Source organism: Nothoprocta perdicaria, unplaced genomic scaffold (genome assembly GCF_003342845.1).
Source record: "Nothoprocta perdicaria isolate Ctin4 unplaced genomic scaffold, notPer1 scaffold_47, whole genome shotgun sequence".
Taxonomy (NCBI): Eukaryota; Metazoa; Chordata; class Aves; order Tinamiformes; family Tinamidae; genus Nothoprocta; species Nothoprocta perdicaria.
Window position 1 is genome coordinate 1,440,341 of NW_020455721.1, and position 21,194 is coordinate 1,461,534.

Here is a 21,194-nt window from a genome sequence, read left to right on the forward strand (position 1 = left end):
GCAGCGCCCGGAGCCCTGGCCCCCTGCCCTGCTCTCCGCAGGAGCGGCTCCGAAGCCTCCGAATGAGCCGGGGCTTGCAGGTTTAATGCTCCTTGGTTGGGTGAGTGAAACCAGTTTCCCAGGTGGAGAATTGACCCCTCCTTGGTGGGTACCTTTGGAGCTCTTCAGGGGTTGCTCGTGGCCATCGTTGCTCCTATGGTGTCTGCTCCTTGCCCTCAAGGAGCCTGAGGAGGATTTGGCTGGACCAAGCACCAGGAAGGCCTGCCATGGTCCCTTGGGAGCTCCGTGTGCCGAAGTCCTGGTGTTGGGACATGTTTCGGTCCCCGCGTTGGTGCGGGGCTGTGTGGAGGTGGAGGGCAGCCCCTCCGCGCCCGGAGGTGGCGCTTTTCCTTCAGGGATCTGGGAGCCGCTCCCTGGGCGGCACCGTGGGCGCCGGCCTGGCCTTGTGGCGCCCTGCACCTCGGCTGGGTGCCCTGGAAGGGGAGCCGGCCCCCACATCACGGCCACGGGAGCCGGGAGCTGCCGCTCGCTCCCAGCGGAGCGAGCAGGGAGCCGCGCTTGGCTCCTCGCCCTGAAATGCTGCGGCCTCCAGAGCTGTCAGCCTGACATTGTTCCCAGCTGAAAGCTGCTTAAAATAGAGAGGAATAAAGGAGCGAGGAAGATGCTGGGAGAGGAGTTGCATATGTTTCACTGCAGCCCTTAATGTGCAAAGTGCTGTTTTGCAGAGCAGGGTGAGCGCACAGGAATTAACAAGCGCCGCAGAAACTGCGGCGGCTCAGCAAGAATATTCCCTTACAGATGTGAGAAGGAGAGGAAGCGAGCGAGAGGCAGCTCCGAGCGCGGCCTGACATTTGCGGCAGCGTATCCGTGGGCCCGGCTTGCGACCCTAAAGGTAAATGGTGGCACCGAGCGAGTAACGGAGCAGCCTCGCGTGGCACAAGCTCCCTCTGGGGCTCATCAGCTGTGCCAGGCCTGAGACTCGTGTCTTGGGTGAGACAGGAAAGTGGTTCAGCAGCAGCTGCGGCGCGAGGGTAGAGAGCAGCCACCAAAAGGTTAGAGGAGAAGACGACGGAAACGTAAGAAGCTGAGGGATGATCACAAGGAGCGGAATTATTCAGACGAGGGAAAAACCCACACGCCGGTCTTGTGATGAATAAAAATACGTGTTTCAGTGTACCATAAAGAGGCTTTTCCACTGACATGCACACACAGCAACACGTCTGTAATTACCAGAGAAGACTCACCTCAGAGAAGATGGTGTTACTCTGCCTTTCCCCGTTACCTTTAAATACTGCATTTAAAAAAAAAAAGAAAAAGAAAACTAAGTGCTTTAAGGGTTTTATTCTGTTCTTCCTAGTACAGTAATATATTGCATGCTATTTTATACTAGGCAGACCTGGGGCAGACTTTTCTACTGGAAAAGTGTATGCATGTGAGTGTGTGCTCCTGTGGTTATATAAGGGTGTGTATTTGCAGCAAGAGTTGTGAAACCTAGGAGGTTTTTTTCTTCATTTTTCAAAGAGTTTCAGAGTTAATTCTTAAAGCTTTAGTGCACATCATAAAGACATTAAGAAAAAGATTTTAAAACCTCTAGATTTTAGATGTTGTGGTTTTCTTTCTTAGCACCTTAACCCAAGAGAAATAATGTTGCATCTCATTTTTCTGTGATGGAAAATATATATATAGATACTAGTTCCTGTCTTTACAATAACCATGGCCTTCCAGAAAAGAAACAAATGATTCTGAAGGTGACATGTGCAGTTCCTTTTTTTAATTTCTAAAGGCTACCTTTATAAAAACTTCCAAAAAGCTGGAGGTTCTTAATCTAGGCCCAATCTAATCATAGAATCCTAGAATCACAGAATGCTTAAGGTTGGAAGGGACCTTTGGAGATCATGTAATCCAATCCCCCGCTCCAGCAGGGTCACCCAGAGCACGGGGCACAGGGTGGCATCCGGGCGGGTTCTCTTGTCTCCAGAGAAGGAGACTCCACAACCTCCCTGGGCAGCCTGTGCCAGGGCTCTGTCACCCTCACTGTCAAGAAATTTTTCCTTAAGTTCCTGTGGAACTTTTGGTGCCTCAGCTTGTGGCCGTTTCCTCTAGTCCTATCACTGGCCACCACTGAAAAGAGGCCGCCCCCTCCTCCTCACTGCCTCCCTTGAGGTATTTATAGACACTGATCAGGTCCCCCCTCAGCCTCCTCTTCTCCAGGCTGAACAGGCCCAGCTCCCTCAGCCTTTGCTCACAGGGCAGATGTTCCAGGCCCCTGGTCATCCTGGTAGCCCTGCGCTGGACTCTCTCCAGCAGCTCCACATCCCTCTTGTCCTGGGGAGCCCAGCGCTGATACCCTCCTGGGGTATCAGGAAAGGCACAGCTGGACAGGACAGCGAAATCCCTGGCACCCACCTGCCTGCCCATGACACAGGACAGCTTAGTGCAAGTGATTAAAAAAGATTTCAAATACTAGTAATTTTTGAAAAGCCTAGCCAGATCTTTTTGCAGAGCAGAGCAAATATGCAGCCTGCTGAAAGCAAAGCGAGCAGAGCACCAAGTTCTGTGGGGCCGGTGCCAGCACGACCCAGTGGGGTGTTTGGCAGAAATGCCTTGGAATGAGGTGGGGAACGGGCTTTTTTTGCGCTGTGCCGGGGCTGGGAGACACTCTGACTTGTGCCCGGACATCAGGTGGGTGGCCAGACTCCTTGGGGCCGCCGCTTGTGCTGGGCGCCGGGGGGGCCAAGGCTGCCGCATCCCTGTGCATGCCGGGCTCCCGCGCAGCCTTCCAGAGGGACAGGGAAGCAGAGAGATCGGATCCGCAGCCGCTTCAAGGCAAAGGGCAGCACTGGGACCCTTTGCTGACCACCTTGCCCAGGGTGGGCCGTGCCATAGTGTTACCTTCCGGGCACGCTGGGCTGAGCCGCACTCTTCCCGTTGGCGGTGCTGGGCGCACGTTGGAGGCAACAGCTCCTAGAGGTAGTATTTTAATGGGCCGGGAGAGGAGTGGCGCTCTGACCTGCCTGCCAATGTGCCGCGCTCGCCTGGATTTCAGCCCACACCAGGGAGTGAAATCCTGTTTCCCGGGGGTTAATCCAGGAAACAAGCCCTTGTTATCAGCTCCCACAATTTCATGAGAGCAAACGGGCGCGTTCCCGTGCTTCCAGGTATTCAAGGAGCACTTGCCTCCTAGCACTGCAGCTGAAGAAACTGCGGATCCCGTGGAGCTCGTTGCAGAGCCTGGTGGAGCTCGGGTTCCCTAGGCACTGCATTTACAAGCCCTCCTGCTGGAGAAGTGGAGGAAGGAGCTTCTTTCCAAGGGAAAAAAAAAAGAACTGTAGGCTGGGTAATCTGACATCATTCAGAGTCACATCACCCTACACCCACCCGAATGCAAAGATAGAATGGAAATGGCATAATCTGTTCTCAGGGTAACACTAATAGTGCTGCTCCTGCAGCTCCTTGCGCTTGGTCCCCACCCTGCCACTGCCACAATTAACATTTCTCGCAGGGGCTTTGAAATGCGTTGCCATAACAAGGTGGCCCATCAGCAACCTCAGAAATCTTAACGAGGCACCTAATGGAGCTTTTTGTTTCCGTTCCCTCTGCTTAATATATTCTGAAAAAGTCGGGAGGTTTTTTAACCTTGTCTTCAGCTGAAATCCCCGGGCCTGTTCGGTAGAGAACCTTTAAACTGAGGGACTAAAGGGGCTTGGAGACCCCTCTAAGAGAGTCACTGAGATTGGTACCCGAAGCCAAAGAAAATGTATGTCCAAGCACATGTTTTCAGTCCTGAGCTAAAAACAAAATGCACTTCATGTTGAGTAGCCTCCTCCAAGTGCCGCAGTTAATAAGCCATGTTGTGTTTTTACTGGAAAAGTATGCTTCTCGCCAAGAATTCTTTGCATTTTTCCCAGGATTTAGTCATAAAATCACTTTAGACATATTGCAAGTATGAAATGTGTGCACATCAGATAAAGGGCAGCGATTTGTGTTTTGCTGTAAAGCTCCATGGAAACATTTTTGTCGCCATCCAATACATTATCCCAAGGAGCCTGGCCCCCTTTCTTTGCCGTTAACATCTAGCCGCCTAAGAGAGCACCGAATGACAAGCGAGGGCACTGAGAAACCTCGGCTGCCGCGTGGTGCTTTGGCAAGAGCGCTGCCTCCAGGGCTCTCCCCTCCTAAAAATCCCGTTGCTCCTTGCGTGTGGTGCAGGGTGCAGGCCGGAGCGCCCTGGCACCGCTTCGGATCTGCCCGCGGAGAAGGGGGCAGCGCCGGACCTCACGGCACCCGGGCACGGGGGCTGCCCCAGGCGGCCGCGGGGAGGGAGTTTCAAAGAAGGATCCGTGTGCTCGTTGCCGTGTGTCGGAGTAGGGAGCTGTGGAGCATATGTTCGCACGCAGACAGCACCCGGAGCCGTGTGTACGTAGCACCTCGCGGCGGCAGGCTGCGTGCCGAGCGAGGCGGGGGGATATTTAAAGCGGCTCTGCAAAGCTGGCGCCGCCGCGAGAGGCTCCGCTCCGCGGGGGCTCGCGGGAAGGCGGCTCTGGTCTGCCTTGCTTTCTGTGCGTCTCCTTAGGGATTTGTGGTGGGCTTTGTAAGCGCTAAGAGGCAGGAGTGCAGGCTAGGAGCACAGGTGAAGGGGCAGCAGGAGGGGCTGTGCAGCCCCAAGTCCTCTTCAGACCCCATGGCAGCATCGTGGGGCGAGAAGGTCTGGGAACAGGTCAGGTAAAGGCCATCGCCTCGGGGCAGCTCTGGGAGCACCCGACCTCCTTATCCCGACATGCCGGGGGCAGCTCATCCTGCCACCGCGGCCCGCGCACGCGGAGTCACCCCATGCCCAGTGTGAGCAGCGCTCGGGAGCTGGGAGCCAGGCCAGGGACTGAGGATGCTCCGGCTGGCCCGGATGAATGTTCACTGGGTGCAGGTAGGCGCCTGAGCACGGTGCTGATATCTGTCCTAGGGAAGCAGAGCTGGAGCAATGCAGGAGTTGGGCCTGCTCTCTTCCTCATCCCACTGGAGCCCTGTGCGAAGGAGCTGCCTTTGCAGTTTGCTCCCTCTGGAAGTTGCTCTATCATCCTGGGCAGGAAAGCCAGGTCTTCACCAGGATACCCTTTAAAAGCCCTCAAGAGACGAGGTAGGCACAGGATCACCGGAGTGTGGGGCTGCTTCTCTGGAGCCGCCATCCCTCGGCATTCTGGCAGGGAGGTGCAGGGATATGTCCAGGGCCACCACACATGGGCAAGAGGGGACTTTGCTGCAAACATCCCTCGTTTGCCTTCTTTTCCCAGGCATCTGCCCCGGTGGGAATGAAGTACTGGGGGGAGTCGGAGCCAGCTCTGGACGGCGAGCTCTGCCATGGGGAGATGCTTGGGTTTGTCCCTGCACCAGCGTGCCCTGGAGACGAGTTTGCAAGTTCATGCGTGGTTCCGCAGGGATGCTGAGTTGCATTCATTGGATCAGAGCACAGGGAGGCTTTTCCATTATAAATACGCCTGTGATCTATGCGTTAGTTCAGTATCTGAAATATTGGACCACTTTTCCTTTTTTTTTTTTTTTTTAGCAGCCTGCCATGTTGCTTGTATGCACTGTATCAGCCTTTATGTAGCAGGAACTTTATTCTGCTGCTCTCTTTCTAAATGCCTTTTTATTCTAATTCTATTTAATGTCCCCAAGCAATATTGCCACGTTACTGTTAACAGCATCCCTACTGCCAAGGCGAAAAGCTGTAAGATACTCGGCTTGGTAAAAGCACAAAGCTTTTTTTCTAGGTTTCACTGGCTGAAATGCCATCAGTGCAGAGATGCCAGTACTGACAAAACGGTGTTAAAAGCATGGAGGATTTCAGGCTTTGTGCTCTCTAGTGAAAGGATAATTTTAGAATATTCTTCCTCGTGATCATAGTAATTGTACAGCAATGTAGCTCTTGGATTTCAGGGTTAGGTCAGTGTAAATGAAGGCAGAACTAGAGAATTAGATCCTTTCTTGTAAGGCGAAGAACAAAACTCTTCATATCAGCAGTTCTAAATGCATAAAAAGTCTAAATGTGCATATGTGCACAAAAATCTGCTTTCTCTTAGGGCAAGACTGTAAATAATTAATGTAATAACCCTATTTACAAATTCAGTTTAAGTATATTATGTTACTCGAGACATTTCACATTATTTCTCTTTTGCTTCATACACACTCAACAATGCAAGTGTCTCCTATCTATGTTAGGAGCTAGCAAGCATCTTCTTTCTAGTTTGAGAGCTCTATTTTCAAAAGGATCTTTTACCTCGCTTCCAGGCTTTGAAGCCTGTTTTTCTGGTTTTGCACACACTTTTTTTTTCTGTTTCCAAAACTTAAAATGCAACACATTGTATCCACATTCCTAGGGGCATTTTTTTTTTTGCAGCTCTTTGCAAATAAAAGTGCCAAAAGACTCCTTGCAATGCGATTCTACTGAACAACAGTAGTAAAGTAACCCTGCAGTTGCAATGCACCTCATTTCCATTTGAATGGCATCACTTGGATCTGGAGTGCTGGTGGTACAAGTGACTCCCAGAACACTGTTTCGCTTTCTCAGTTCCCTGATGTAGGCAGCTGTAGCATTTGTGTATAAAAAGAGCGTGACACTTTGAAGAGGATGCGAAGCTTAAAATGGCTTAACTTGGCTCTTCTATGGGTGGCTAAAGTTAGGCACCTAAATAAGGACAGCCTCGTTCTCAGAGGTGCTGAACAACTGTGTTTTCTGTGTAAGTAATGATGTGCAGCTGCACAGCCCAGCTAAAAATCAGGCAATTTATTTTTTTTTGTGTTCCTAAAAGGAATTTAGAAGCCTAATTTAGGAATGCATGGTTGAAAATACTAGTGCTCACAAGTTCTGTTTTCAGCTGTGAACAGAGCAGGAACTCAGATGCACTCTGGTGCATGTGCAGGGCAATCTCCGCCCGTTTATATTTTCTGTAAGCCCTCTGGAGCATGGTGGGGACAGAAAGAAAGCTTTCTGGAAAACATCAATGTATTCACAGAGCTACAGGAGTCGGCGTGGAGGTTTGAGGACATGGATGCAGCACTCAAAATCGTTTGCAAGGTGCTTCTTGCAAATAGAGGTCACAAGCTAGGAGCAACTACACTCTGAGGGACACCTTAGAACATGCACCTTTGCTTCTACAGTATGTATATGTTTGAATATACATAATATGTTCAAATATAATATGAATGTTTGTCTCTTACAGCACCCTTTTGCACCCCAGCTTTTCTGCAGTGACAGAGGCCCTCTTACCTAAGGTATGTTTTGGAGGTGGACCATAACTCATTGCTACTGTAGTTTAAAGAAACCAGGTTGCGTTTGGCCTACAGTACCGGAACCAGGGCACAGGCTCTAAAAACTCTTGCCAAGGTTTACTCTGTCTGCAAAAGCTCAGCAATTCTGTGGTAGTTTTAAGCTTAGCAATTTTGTGGTAGTTTTGTTTTTTCTGCAGTAGAGTGCAGTGATAGCATGCCCTTAAACTCTCCTCCTCTGGGAAGTTTAACAGGTCTTGTAGGTCACGGCGTGTGCGTTTGCACTGAGTTGCGGCTGCAGTACTTCTGTTAGGACAAGGTAGGCCATCTGCCAGACTGTCTGGGTGATCTGGGACTGAGGAGACGAGCTGGTAGCGCAGCAGCAAAACTTGTTGTTCTGCTGGTGATGTCCACGCCGTTCCCTGCTGCTGCCAGAAGCTCGCCCTGGGCTAGGAGCCCGTTCCATATGCATGAAAGCAAGAGCGCTGACTCCTCCAAAATGTAAGTTTGTGAGATACCGTTCACTTTTACAGGGAAGAGAACAGCAATTCCTGCTCACATCAGCCTGTGAGCCAGCCTCCTACTTAACTCGTGTGTGTTGTATGATTAATGTTCCTTAGCAAAGCTGTGAGCAGACCCTATACTCCCAAATACAGCAGCATTTACACGCGTTTGCGCAGCAGCAAAGTGCGAGGCCATGTGGCCCTTACATTAGGTTCCTGCTCACAGGCAGGTAAGGACAGATGCTGGGCCGTACAATAAACCCTTCCTGCGCCTGCTGCTTCGTGTGCTCCCCACACTGGCTAAGTGACCTGCAAATCCAGGCCGGATACATTGGGGTAATAGCCGTGGCTTGGCCGGGCATTCTTTCGGCATGCGCCGTGTGATGCAGTATTCCCAAAGGGCGGTCAGCCTGGGCCTAGATCCGCCCCATACGCGGCTGTGCCTCTGGGATGAGCGCGTGCCGTTGGCTGGCGGCAGGGAAAAGGTCCTCCCGGGATGGGATAAGCCTGTGCTTAGCAGATTGCTGTCAGGACCTGTGCCTTTCAGAGTGAAAAGATGTGCTCGTGGTCATGGAGCTGGACGGCTTCTTGTACCCCTGGTGCCAGGGACATGGATAACCTGTTCTGGTTAGGCTGACGTTGCCCTAAGAGCTGCTGCTGTGCCCAGAGCTTGCCTGCCTCGGCGTTAGCAGGGTTTGTACATAACCCCCTTGCTTTTGCTCTTCTTAGGTCCTTTTTCTAAAAAAATTCATGGTCTCTCTCAAGCAGCTAGGTTTAGATAGGGCGAGATGTCCTCAGATCATGGTTAGATTACAAGCAAGAAAGAAAAGCACAAACTTGCTTGCCTGCTTTAATTTTATTTTAGGAGAAGAATTTGCAAGATCTGAGGGCAACATTTTGCATAAAATGTTTAGATTAAAAAATACATATATTCGTTGCTTGGCTTGCCTATAAGCACTTTCTTAAAAGTACTGAAAGAACTCTTTTAATGAAGCATAAAAATTGATTGTTTCTTGCCAGGAGGGTTGTTCTTCAATCTTCAGATATTAAAGACTTCTTGAGAACCGCAAGAAGAATATCTTCTTGAATCATTTACATTTTTCCCCTTTCGCAGGCTTATGTAACCATGCAGAAAATCTAATAATAAGCGTGCTATTAGTACCCAGTGTAGCACCTTCTGCAATCTGAGGTGTCAGATTATTACAAATAACGGCGCAGAAATGTTGTAGACTCAGAGAGCTCCCATACGTGGCTTATTTGACTAACCTTTATCAAAAGGATCTGGGGCTAATTGAATCACTCTTTGCTTCTGCTTTGCTGTTCTATTTTATCGTTCAGGAGAGGAAGAGCCTTGCTGCTCGCTGTTGTTTCTGGGAAGCTTGGCGTGCTATTAATGGTCTGGAAAGGAACAGGCTAGCAGCAGCGCTCGGAACCAGGTGTCCTGTGGTCTTTTCTATTTGTATGCACATGCACTGCTTCTCTGCGGGCGCTGCTGTGCTCCGTAGGATGAAGCCTGGCCTCCAAGCATCCCGTCCAGCCGTGTCCCTTGAGCAGGCACCGGCAGTGCTGCGGTTTGTGCCGCAAACCGGCAGAGTTTGCGGCAGCTGGAGCAAACGCTCCCTCTTCGGAGCTCCCTTCCTACCTGTGTGCTGGATCCCGTGGGCTTGGGGTGAGAAGGCAAGTGGTGGTGGATGCAGTGATTGCAGCGGCACAGGGCAGTTAGTGCCCCCCAGGCCCTGCAATTGCTCTGGTTCCTCTCCAGTAAAGCACCCGCAGTCGCTGCAGAGAGGGTAGATCCCCAGCACCCCCGAAACACGCAGCAAAGGAGCTGCTTGGTGGCTGCGAGCGCACGTGAAACAACTGAGGAAAACAGCGCGGAGGTCAAAAGCGTTGGAAACTCTGCATCACTCGGCGGGGTTGCAGCCTGGGGTGCTGAAAGTTTTCCCTATCCTCAACAGCTGGTAGAGTGCAGTTAAATGTGAAGGATTCTGTGTAGGACAGCGCTACGGGGTTATTCTGCTGTTGATTCCTCCCACAAGTTTGCCCGGACAGTCCAGCGCAGTGTGACAGGGACCTCATCCCGCCCCTCGCAGAGCACCATGAGGTCCCATTGACGTGAGCGGCACCCGGACGCCTTGCAGCTCTCCTGGGGCAGGTTGTGGTGGTTCCTTGGCATCAGAAATAAAGATAGGTGGTTGTGTTGTAGCTTTTCTAAAGTTGTACCCACACACAGCGCACCTCTCTTGAATCTGTACCTCTCCTTCCTAATCCTGGAGATTTACTGCCTGCTCCTTTAGTGCTCTTGCTTTGATTTTTTTTTTTAATAATAAATTTTATTACATGGCTTCTCCTAGTTTCTCAGCTTTGCAGCTTTTCTTCTGCCTGTGTGAGTCTTTTTCCTTCTTTCTTAACTACGGATCATTTCCTAGCAGTGGCGAAGGCTGGGCTCTGTTGCTTGAAACCCTTGTTCGAAACTGTATTGGATGAGTTCTTTGCCTGTTTCCCTTCTCTCTGAGTTTTAAGCAAGCTATTAATAAATTGGCTTAGAAAAGCTACGGCTCTTGATGCCATAAGTAACCTTAAAAGGTCTCATATAAGCAGAGTAGTAACAGCAGAGGGAAGAACTGGCCTAGACTTATTCCTCTGCGATCCTGGCTCTCTTGTGCTCCCAGTAATGACCTAAAGTCTTAGACCTAGACCCAAGTCCAAATATTGAATCCTTCCTGCAAAAGCCAGGATTTTGACTTTAAGAATCATTTATCTTAAGATGTTTGGAGCATTGTGTTATGGGAGCATTTCTTTTCAGTATGTTTTTACCATAGGGATTGTGACTTACCTCAAAATTACCTTTCAGATATCATTTAGATGCTTTACCATGCCACATTTTTGAGGGGAAAAAAAAAATGATTTTGAAACTTAGACAATCAAAATAGTTCTGCTCAAGTGGCAAAAGCCATTCTGCCATGCCCCAGCCTTGTGAAAGCTTCTTGCATAAGGAAACCCCTGGGCTGCCTAGGGGCAGCAGCGCTGATCGTTTCTCGAGTTGCGAGGTGGGATCCGGGCATTAGCCCTGAGGTTGGGAGCTGCTCCTCGGCTGACCGAGAAGTGCAGCCTTGCCGGGAGCAGACTGGTGCTCGGAGTGTTGATCTAAGCAGCACCAGGTCCAGGTGACGGTGCCAACGGTGAGGTCGGCAGCCGGGAGAAAGGGGCTCTTCTCTCTCGGCAGTCACCTAGTTGGGGGCTTTTCTTGCCCGTGGTGACGGTCACGGTCCCTCTGCAGTGACAGTGGGGCAGGCTGTTCCCCTCCAAATGATGGAGGGGCTGGGCTAGCCGTACTTGCCCGGTGTCCTTGTTTAGCACAGGGCTCTGCCACTTGTATCTCTGACGACTCCCTCACCATCCCTATCTCGTAAAAATATCTTTTTTTAATTGCTGCTTTGTCAGCTGTGCAGTATTGTGCTTGGATCCAAAGGTGCTTGTTAAATAAGGGATTTGGGGCTGCAGGGGATTGAGCTGATCATTATGAGTCTGAGAATGGGACCCATGAAGCATGTTATCCGAGGTCTCCGTGGATATTTAAATTAAATGAACGCTTTTGTGGTAAACAGGGTTTCTGGTGTTCTTTTTTTTCAAACTAATCAATGGTGTGAGCGGGGAGCTAGCCTGGGCAGGCTGCATCTGCAGGGCTGCAGAGCCACAGCTGCTGCTGCAGTGGCGTGAGCAGGCAGGCAGGCACTGTGTGCTGGGCCAGGGCTTTCCAATGCTTTGCTGCTTTGTCCTTGCTTAAAGGCGGCCCAGAAAAGAGGGGAACGGGCAGGCCGAGCAGGAAGGAGCGATTTGCAGTGGCCGTGGGGCTGCCCTTCCCACGCTGTTTGCCTGGTAGAATCAGGCTACAAGGGAAAGGATCTGCTGCAGGAGCGAGGAGGGCGGCTGGGACGCGCTCCCCACGGCTGTCACGCCTGTGCACATGGAAGGGCCGTGTTTCTGCACTGCACTTAACATCCGTTCAGTTTATTGGAAATAAAGCACATATTTGCATGCCTTGCTGGCCAGGTTAGTTTAATCACACTCTTAAGGACTTTGCTAAATTGGGCTGAAGATCAAGACCTTCAGGCAATGGTTGCTCAGTTCATTCCCCTACAAGATTTTAGCCTGAACTTTTCCATCCATATTGATGAACAGATTTCAGACCTCTAAAATACAACCCATAGATTTTTTGCTGATGTTGACAAATCCATTTTGTAAATTTATTTCTATGTTTCTTTACATAGATCAACAGTTTGCTTTGCTTGGGGCACCTTCTGTGCAGGACTGAGGTTCATCGATGGCATTGGTGCCATGGGCTTTGGGTAGCCCTGCCGGCCCTGTGCCTTTTGTGCACGTCATGCTCTAAATTTTTACAGATTTCCCATGGAAAATGCACAGGCGAGCGATGAATGGGAGGCCTGTGAACCCCACTGCAGCTGTGAAAAGCCTCAGGGTGAAGGGAGCTCAGGCTAACAGTGTGGAGGCTGGAGAAGAGGTTGGGAGGCCAGGACTCGGAGCAATGGTGACGCCCGTGCACTGTGGCACTGGAGCCATCAGGGCAGCCCTGCAAATGCAAACAGGCATCAGGTTCTTGCCCTGCTTACTGCAGTAGATTATTTTTGCCTTTTCCTCTGGGATTTGGAAGGCACATTGGAGGGGGAGCAGGCCAACCTGGAAGAGCCAGGCGTAACAGGAGAAAAAGAAGACCTTGTGCACAGGAGCTCCGCAGTCTGCCTTGGAGTACGGACTGATGAGCATAAGCAGTATGAGCACAAGAGAGAAAGGGCTATCTAGGAAGCATGAAAATGGATTGCAATCCAGGTCGTTGCCATGAGGTTTTGGAGGTGGCCAGGTGGCTGCATTTGCTTGTTGTGTTGGGACACGTGGCGTTTCTGTTGCAGCCGGGCAGCAGTGTGCACGTGCTGGGGCTTTTGTGGCCTTCGCATAGCCAGAGGGAGGGGAAGGAACGGGCAGGGCTGTGGGAACACCCTGCTCCCCATGTGCGGAACCAGTGCTGCCCCCGCGAGAGGCCTGGGCTCCCTGGTGGCTGCAGAGGATGTCACGGCTGGTGACACATCCTACGTGTGTGCTCTGCTGCTGCTGGCCGTGGTTTCGCCATGCACAGGCACCAGCCCTTTGGGGCAGTGAAAATGTGGTCTGCCAGCCCTGAAGCTGTCCCCAGTGTGGCCGCAGCTCGGGTGCTCCGGTCCCTGTGCGCTCTGGGGGCGGGGGGAATGAACGCGCTATTTTGGGCTCGCTCTCCCTCGCATCGGTAGCTTAGAGAAGGTGTAGGTAGATTGGTGGCACTGCTGTGTGACTTCTGGAAAGAGAAAAGGAAAAAAGAAAAAGCACTGACTACTTCTTGCCTTCCATTGTTCCACGCGCTTGGGCCGTGCTTCCGGGGGCAGGAATGGTGGGATGTGGCCAGCGCTGCTGGTGGTGGGAAGCCTGGGCCTGCACCTGCGTCGTCGCCTGCAAGAGATCATAGAATCATAGACTCACAGAATGGTTAAGGTTGGAAGGGACCTCAGAGGTCATCTAGTCCAACCCCCCTGCTCACACAGGGTCACCCAGAGCATGTGGCACAGGGCTGCGTCCAAGCGGGTTTGGAAGATCTCCAGAGAAGGAGACTCCACAACCTCCCTGGGCAGCCTGTGCCAGTGCTCTGTTGCCCTCATTGTCAAGAAGATGCCCGGCCAGGGGGCCCAGGGCCCCGCTTCCCCCGCTGCCCACAGCGCAGGATGGCCCTGCCGTGACGTGCAGGTTGTGCTTTGCCTTCATCCCCTTTCACCTGCCCAGCACCTCCTCCGACGCCGGCACATTTGGTGTGGAAACGGCGGCTGCGAGCCCAAGGCAGCGCTGGAGGGAGATGGAATTTTGTCTCTCCTGCAGGTAACCCGCTTCATTCCCGGCAGCCGGGTCTGACCTGCCTTTCTGCCTGCACACGGAGGGGACAGACACTGTTCTGGCGCTGTGCTCATCTCCAGGGATGCACAGAGGGGAAACAGCCCTCACGATGTGACACCCCGACGTGTCACCCCGCAGCTGTCCCCCCTGCAGGGGACGGCGCCGCCGCGGCGGGTGTGGAGCTGGGGTCGAGGAGGGGGAGTCTGTGGCTGAGTTTCTCCTCCCTTCCCAAGGCAGCAGGCTGGCTTGCCATTTCCAACTGCTAAATCTGGAGCGATAAACGGCTCCTGCCTTGTGATTAGCAGCGTATGGAGCAAGCAGCTTGTCCCTGCAGGAAGGCAGGAGGCTGTCAGAGGAAGGATGACTTCAGCCGGGCACTCCGGAGGCCACGTAATTAATCTATTTTCTCCCCTGGTCTGTGAACCCTCTCAGGCAGCGGAGCACGGAACCCCCCAGGCCGCCCGGCTGCTGATTCGGCACTCGCCCGCCTCGCTGCCTCCCCTCGCGCCGCCGGCCCCGCTTGGCCCCGGGTTTGTGCCCTGCCTGCCCCCGAGACGTCAGCGCGGCGGCGCGAGGGGACGGCGGCCGCCCTGGCAGCTCCGCGCGTCCTGCTGCCCGCGCACAGAGGCGCGTGTGCCGCTCGCACCCGGCGTGCATTCATCGTGGGGGAGCAGGGGGTGCTTTCGGCGGGCGCCAAGCACCTGTTGAGGTGGTTTGGGCTCACCAGAGCTGCCGCGATGCCTCCTGCGGCCCCGGCCTGTGTCAGTAAGGGAGGCAGGGGCCTGTATGAGGCCTCGGCGGCCTGCGGGTGGGGAACCCTCCAGGCGCTTCCAGGCTGCTTCCTTGACCCTTCCTGATGCTGTGAGGACCTGAGGAGGAAGTCACGCCCAGAAGCTGAGTGTTCTAGTCAACACTCAGTCAATGGCAGATGGAAATCTCTAGTAACTTAGGTCAGAACTTGTCCTGTTGTGTGCACGGGCCTCCCCTGTGCACCCAGCATCTCCCCTGTTATGCATTAATCAATACATTTTGTTGGCCTGTTCCATGCATCTGCAAATCTGAAGCTATGGATATACTTGCTCTTTTCCAGTTATAGGACCATTTTATAGGTTTTAATTAAAGCTCCTTTGAGATTGCTTAAAAATGCTGAGATCCTCTGTTGCTGAGCAAGCGGCTCAAGTACATGCAGGTTACAGGAGGGCTTCATGTTAAATGACTTGGACCAAACTTCGCCCTACTTTAAGAGGCACTGAAAGCAACCCTAAGTGCCTCTGAGCAATCACATATCCTCCTTCAGTGGTATTGGGGCACTGTAGGCTCCTTTGGGTCATCTGTAGCTCCATCCCATCCTCTTAGACACAGCTTTCATAGTACAGTCTTGCATGGGCCTCCTTCTGCCAAGCAGGGTCTGGAGCATTTTCAGATTTCCATGTTTGATCCCCTGTTGAAACTGCTGTGGCATGACTTTGCAGAAAAGAAGAAAGCCAATATCCTATCGGCTTAATCAGGGCACATTATAGAAACAAAGGTTGTAATTTGTTAAACCATTTCTCTCTGAAACAGGATGAGTGTGGAGACCGCAAGGATGCCTAATGGGTGCAGTACCTAAAGGGCCCAGAGCCCTGTGAGTGGGTGAAGGGAGAACAGGATATGCAGCCACCTCTCTCACTCCCTCCCAAAAACCTCTTTAAGTAATGCAGGGATATTTGGAGCTCTGTCTTTGGGGGATATTAGGTCAGATAAGATGTGGAGAAACTGGGAGAGCGCTATTTCATGCTTCCCATCCTCTAATGCAGCTAGATTTCTGGAGTTTTACATGGAGGTGAGGCATGGCCATCTGCAGGTGGGCGCTTCTCCCAAGGGACTGTCCCTGCCAGCAGAGGGTGGGTGATGACCTCGGAAGGAAAACTCTCTCCAACCTCTACAAATAGCCTGAGAAGCACAGGCTTTCACTGGGACTTCATTAGGGGTTTCTGCTTGAGGTTGGGAGCTTTGGTACCCCTCCAGTCCATGAAAATACTGCCCTTAGTCCGTAGGCTCTGTAAGAAGTTGCCTCATGTTCTTGCTTTAGCCTTTATGCTCCTTCCTTCCTTCCTTCCTTCCTCCCTCCCTCCCTCCCTCCCTCCCTCCCTTAATTTTACTGCAATAGGAAGGGCAGGATTTAGCCTAGAGAAGTTCCTTTGCTTCTAGGTAAACACCAAGGTCTTTTAATAGTAGTCATCCACATGGTCAGTTGTACAAATTAAAACTGCTAAACAAAATGGAGATAAAAGAGGAAACATTAAGAAAACAGATTAAAAATATGTATATTCTTTGTTGTTTCTGTCCTTACCTCACGTTAGTATAACAGGAAATATATCCTTCAAATCCCCTAATTTTCAGCCTGTAGAATTTTCGGCCTTAGAATAAACATGTATAAAATACGTTCCCTGTATTCCTTATTACAGGCTCAGTTGTTGTGATCCCTGCCAGGCTATTCTGTTCTGGAGTTTTATCAATCTGAGCAAACCTCTTCCTAAGACTCTGCTGAAAGGCAAAAGGGTGAAACACTCTTATGTCTACAGAAATCTCAGAAGAAATGCTTTCTAACGTGCTGTGGAACATGAGTTTGGCTTCCAAAACAGTGTTCTCTACTTTCAGGTTTTATTGAACACCTGGATGGAGGGTTTTTTCTAGCCATGGGGTAGAGCCTATTCCCCACAAGGTAGCCTTGTAAAGTGTTTTCCTCACCAACAGGATTGCAGGCAAGTGGTTTCTTGCTTTTATCCTTCTGTTTTATCTCTGCCCTCCCCACAAATTCCTCTTTAATTCCTTGGTGGCACTTCAGGGTGACACAGGGACAGTGTACCAGAAGTGGAGGATGAGAGAAAAGCAATGTTAAAACAAACCCAAACTGGGATGATTTACTAGGATTGCTGAGCTAATCCATGTGATCAGGGTCATTTCACAAACACAAGGGAACAAGGTTCAAGAGTAAAATCTGTTCTTAATGAATCTGAAATACAGCCTTGCCCTGAAAGTACTGGTACAGACAGAAACTGCAAGCTTTTTCTACTCAGTACGTTTTAAATTATATCATCGTCATCATTATTATGAGAATATAGAATGTCAACATTTGTTTTTCAGATTCAGGGCTTTAAAAAATATAACTTCCTTTTTAAAGTCAATTAAACATTGACATTAAATAATGTGCAAAGGCATTTTTTTTTTTTTTTAGCAAACAGTGGTAATTAATGATTGATGAAACTTAACTCCTCATTTGAATAAAGACTTTTTTTCCTTTTTTTTCTTTTTAAGGCTAATAAGAGTTTGCATATAAAAGCTTGCCAGGACAAGTGTAGTGGAGGTGAGCTATTGACTCAAATTCAGTGCTGGTAAATGAAATGGTAGCAGCTCTCAGCTGTTCACATCCCCTATCCCTCCTCAGCCAGTTTTCATCGGGTTACGTATCTTTTCCTCAGCCCCACAGCTTTCTATCTGACATTTTAATATAACCTGCTGCCAGTTCCAATTTGCAGCATCCTCTGAAGATCTCGACATGTTTGTTCTAATCTGTAAAGTGGGAGAAATAAGAAGGGTTCTTACTCAACTGGGATATGAGCAGGTTTCCGCTGTTAAAAATGTTAATAGGTGCCTTATGCTTAAAGATATATATATATATATATATATATGCATATCCCCAGTTACCTAGCAAGCGAATGGAGAGTTTGAAACAAGATGCAGGTGTCCCCATTCTAACCAGTGAGCTATTTCTTCCAAAGAGAAAGTATTTTAAGTGGTGGGATTAAATTTAAAAAAAGAAATCAACATAAGTGTGTGACCAGATACTTATAAATAGCAAATACCAGCAAATAAAACAAAAACTCTCCCTGGGAGCTGTCAAGGTTTTGTAAACATTTTGTTGCTTTCTGCCCTTTGTCAGCTCGGAAAACCCAATCTGGAGCACCACATTGTACAAAGCAGCGCTAGGGAAAGGACGTATTTATTGCATATGTTTTTTTTACTTAAAAGGGAAAAAAAAAAAAAAAAAGAAAAAAAGTGTGCTCTTTCCAGAAAGTTTACAATATGCATCAGTCACAACTTTGCTTGTTTCCCAGGAAACAGTTCTGTCACTTTCTTGTCACGCTAATGCAGAACACATGTAACTCGGGCTCTAATAATGTCTTCTTCCCTGGTAGGAGGAGCACGTCGCATGGTTGCCTTAAGGCAGATATAGGCAGAAAACGTACTCTTAAATTAAAAATAAAATAAAAAGCCCTCCTAAAAAGCCACCTACGTGAATATACCCACTCTGGGGTTTCCCGTCATTCTGCCCTCTGATGTTGGAGCTGCACATGGTGCCGTGCAGCAGATGCAGGGTTTCCATGCGCTTCAGTGGGGGTTTTGCCTCCTCAGCGTCCTCCCCGACCTGCCCGGCACAGTGACACACATTTGGAGGCTCGGTGACTCATGCAGCCAAGAGCTGAAGCCCGCACGTCCCCACTGCGGAAACGCTGCTCGTTCCCGGTGACGGGCCTCTACACGGGCTGATTCCCCAGCGTTTCCAGTAAATATGCACTGAAGTGCCTTGCCACATCAGGACACAGAGAAACACCGGCCTTGACCCCTCCTCAAATGAATTAAAAGGCTCCGGCAGCTGGAGAGAGCACAAGATATCCAGTAACAGGATCTATATTAGAAACACTCCGCTTGGGCCTGGGCAAAGGTCTCTGCTAGGGAAAAAATTCATTACTAGATAAGGAAAGGATCTGAAAATTAAAATTGAGAATCATTTTGTTTATATTCTAAGGCTGCTGTTTGCTTTTATAGATTTGTTTATACGAGTTTGGAGGACAACTGCATTTTTATCATATTAGTCTACTCAACTCCAAGCAAACTCTCCTAGAGAAATTCCTTAGAGTCCTGTGTAGGAGTGTAAAATAAAAAAATAAATAAAGGAATGAAGTTCAGGAGGTGGTATCGCTGAGCAAAGGTCTGTCTACTTTTCTACCAAAGCTTAAATAATTCTAAATTATGTATATATACATACATACATATATATATATATATATATATATAACACAAGCATAACAAATGCCAAGTAGCAGGGATATAAGTGTGTTTGGAACAGGTTCGAAAGCCACGTAAAAATGACTCTCCTCTACAAGTGTATTGGTCCCCCAGGCTTTCCTCTCTATACAGTTTTTTTTCCCTCTTTTTCTGTTATAGTTTGAGGTCTGGTACTCAGTCCCTGAGGTAAAATATCCATAGTTTTACCATCTAGGTTCTGCTGGAGCCAGAACTTCATCCGTGTTTTTAAATTCCACCAGGTTGCTCCTTGCCATGGAGGATCAATGCTGACATTTATGTAAGAGCCGTGCAACCTCGTGGTCTGTCAGCATGCATCAGCCCTTGATTGGAGAAGGGGATGAGCAGAAAGAGAACCTCAAATTGTGTTCCCCATCCCGCTGTTCCCTTCCACTCTGTGGGAGACAAGGGAGTCCCTAAAAATGGCAAGTGTAGAGGGAGATGTGAGGCAGGAGTGAATTTCCTGCCGCCACCAGGAGCTGCATGTGTGCAATCCACTGCCCCCTCACCATCGTGGAGACCCTCCTTTCGCTACCATGTGCTGCACAACCTGCCACCCGCTTCAGGAAGACACTTCAGTGGCCGGGGGTGCCCCGTGGGTCAGAGGCGGTGTTTTTCCCGTTGCTTTGCAGTGCCTGTGGCTGCCTGCTCACATCAATGGTGGTGGTGTTGCTTCCATGGTTCCGCCTGTCCGTGAGGCGTCGTCTTCATGGGAGCCCTCACGCATTGACCTGAAACGCGTCCGCCTGCCGGATCCTCCCGGCACATCACGACGCTGCCAGGTCTAACGAGAGAGCAGGGAAAAGGAAGTCGCAGCTGATACTGCGTAATGTTGTAGGGAAAAGACGTGAGGTTCGTAGGGAAAAGACACGAGGTTCATATGGAAAATACACGAGGTTCGTAGCCCCACGTCGCCTTTGGTCTTCAGAGAAAGCTCTCTGTGGAATCAGCATTTTTTCACTTCAAAAGAGAAAATAGAAACAGATACATGACAGGTACTGATGATTTTTTCATCAGATGCCGCCTTCTCAGTTTCATTCCTGTGTTGGCATTCATTTCTTAGTATTTTTAAATGTAGTTTTATTGTTTCTAATGTCTTCTGTAACAAAAATAGGACTAAACACAGCTAAAGCTGGTCTCTGCTCCTCGCTCATAATTGCAGCAAATGCTTTATTACCTCTCTTGAGGTAATAAAACCTCTGACATTGCTAAAAAAAAATGCATTGGTGACTTCTGCAAGGTTGTTCTAGACAAAAGAGGTAGTCTCCAGCATGCTGTCAAGGACGTGTTTGAACTGCAACCTGCCTTGAGGTCACCACGATCTGGTAACAAACACAGATCCAAAGGCACCTTCCAAGGAAGGCGTAGATAGAGCAAACAGGAAAGCACGGATTTGCCTCAACCTGAGTATATTATTTGCCAATATCAATTATACAGAGCTGTATTTTATTTGCTAAAGCTCCTGTAGCTCGCGGGAGAGAAAGGGACGATGCGTAGGCAGGGCAAGGCCCGAGTGGCCGCCGTGGGCAGAAGGCCCCAGCGCAGCTTGGAGGCCTCGAGCTAGGCCAGGACGAGTGAATCTGGGCACAACCAGGCTTTAGTCGTGGCTGCTTGGGAAGAAGGCCCCGCTTTGGGAGGCCAGGCCTGTCCTCAGCGCATGTGGTGCCGTGTTGGCCGCGTTTCGGCAGGCCAGAAGGCAGGCCGGGATCAGGGGGCACTGCGAAAGGGAGCGCTCCGGGGCTACCGCGCGCGACACGCGGCGCTGCGAACAAAGACCGCCAGCTCCGTATCACCAGCTGGTTCCCTCAGCAGCTTTTGCGGGAAGTGTGAAGAGAACACATTTGATGGGAGATATTTATCATTACCCTGTACTGCTTAAATATAGCCTGCGTAGCAGGTTAGAGCTTGTTAGGCTTTTATCTTCTCAAGTTGGAGGATGATGTATTAATCCACAAGTGTTGCAGCCCCAAGTGGATTGCAAAGAGTCATCCCCAGCGAGTGAAGATAAATGACATGTGAAATTAACCCATTACACAGTCTCTTCCAATAAAGCGCTTACTAAAATGCTAAATTGTAAAGGAAGCTGCTTCAGGTCTCATTTGAAGCTCAGAAGGACACTTAGTTGTAATTTCAGCACTGTTGTGGCTTCTTTCTTTCTTTATTTTTTTTCTTGGAGATTTCATTTCTCTTAAAAGGCTTGGGACTGACAGCCCCGGAGGATGCAGACTCTATTAATCCATGGAATGGGCACAGAGGCTACCAGGCAAACGGCTCTGTCCTGATAATGTGCTGCAGACATTGTTGGAGAAAGGGGCAGTCCCAGAGGATGTGGATACTGCTGCATCCAGCCTGAAAAAAAAATCAAAAGGGAAAAAATATTGCTCAGCTCTTTATCAGCACTCAAGTTCGTGTTTCCTGGTGGCCTCTCAC

General features: G+C 49.9%; 1 protein-coding gene across 3 annotated transcripts in view; it reads left to right on the forward strand.

The window, feature by feature from the left end:
• Positions 1-21,194, forward strand: part of ATXN1 (ataxin 1) — a 183,238-nt gene that overhangs the window by 136,923 nt on the left and 25,121 nt on the right. Inside the window, exon 1 of one of the 3 annotated variants that reach the window (XM_026047048.1) lies at positions 7,225-7,266. The exons of the other annotated variants lie outside the window; for them this stretch is intronic. The gene's annotated coding sequence lies outside the window, so the exon portion shown is untranslated. Of the gene's footprint in view, positions 1-7,224; positions 7,267-21,194 lie in introns of those variants that run through there. 3 annotated transcript variants of the gene reach the window in all.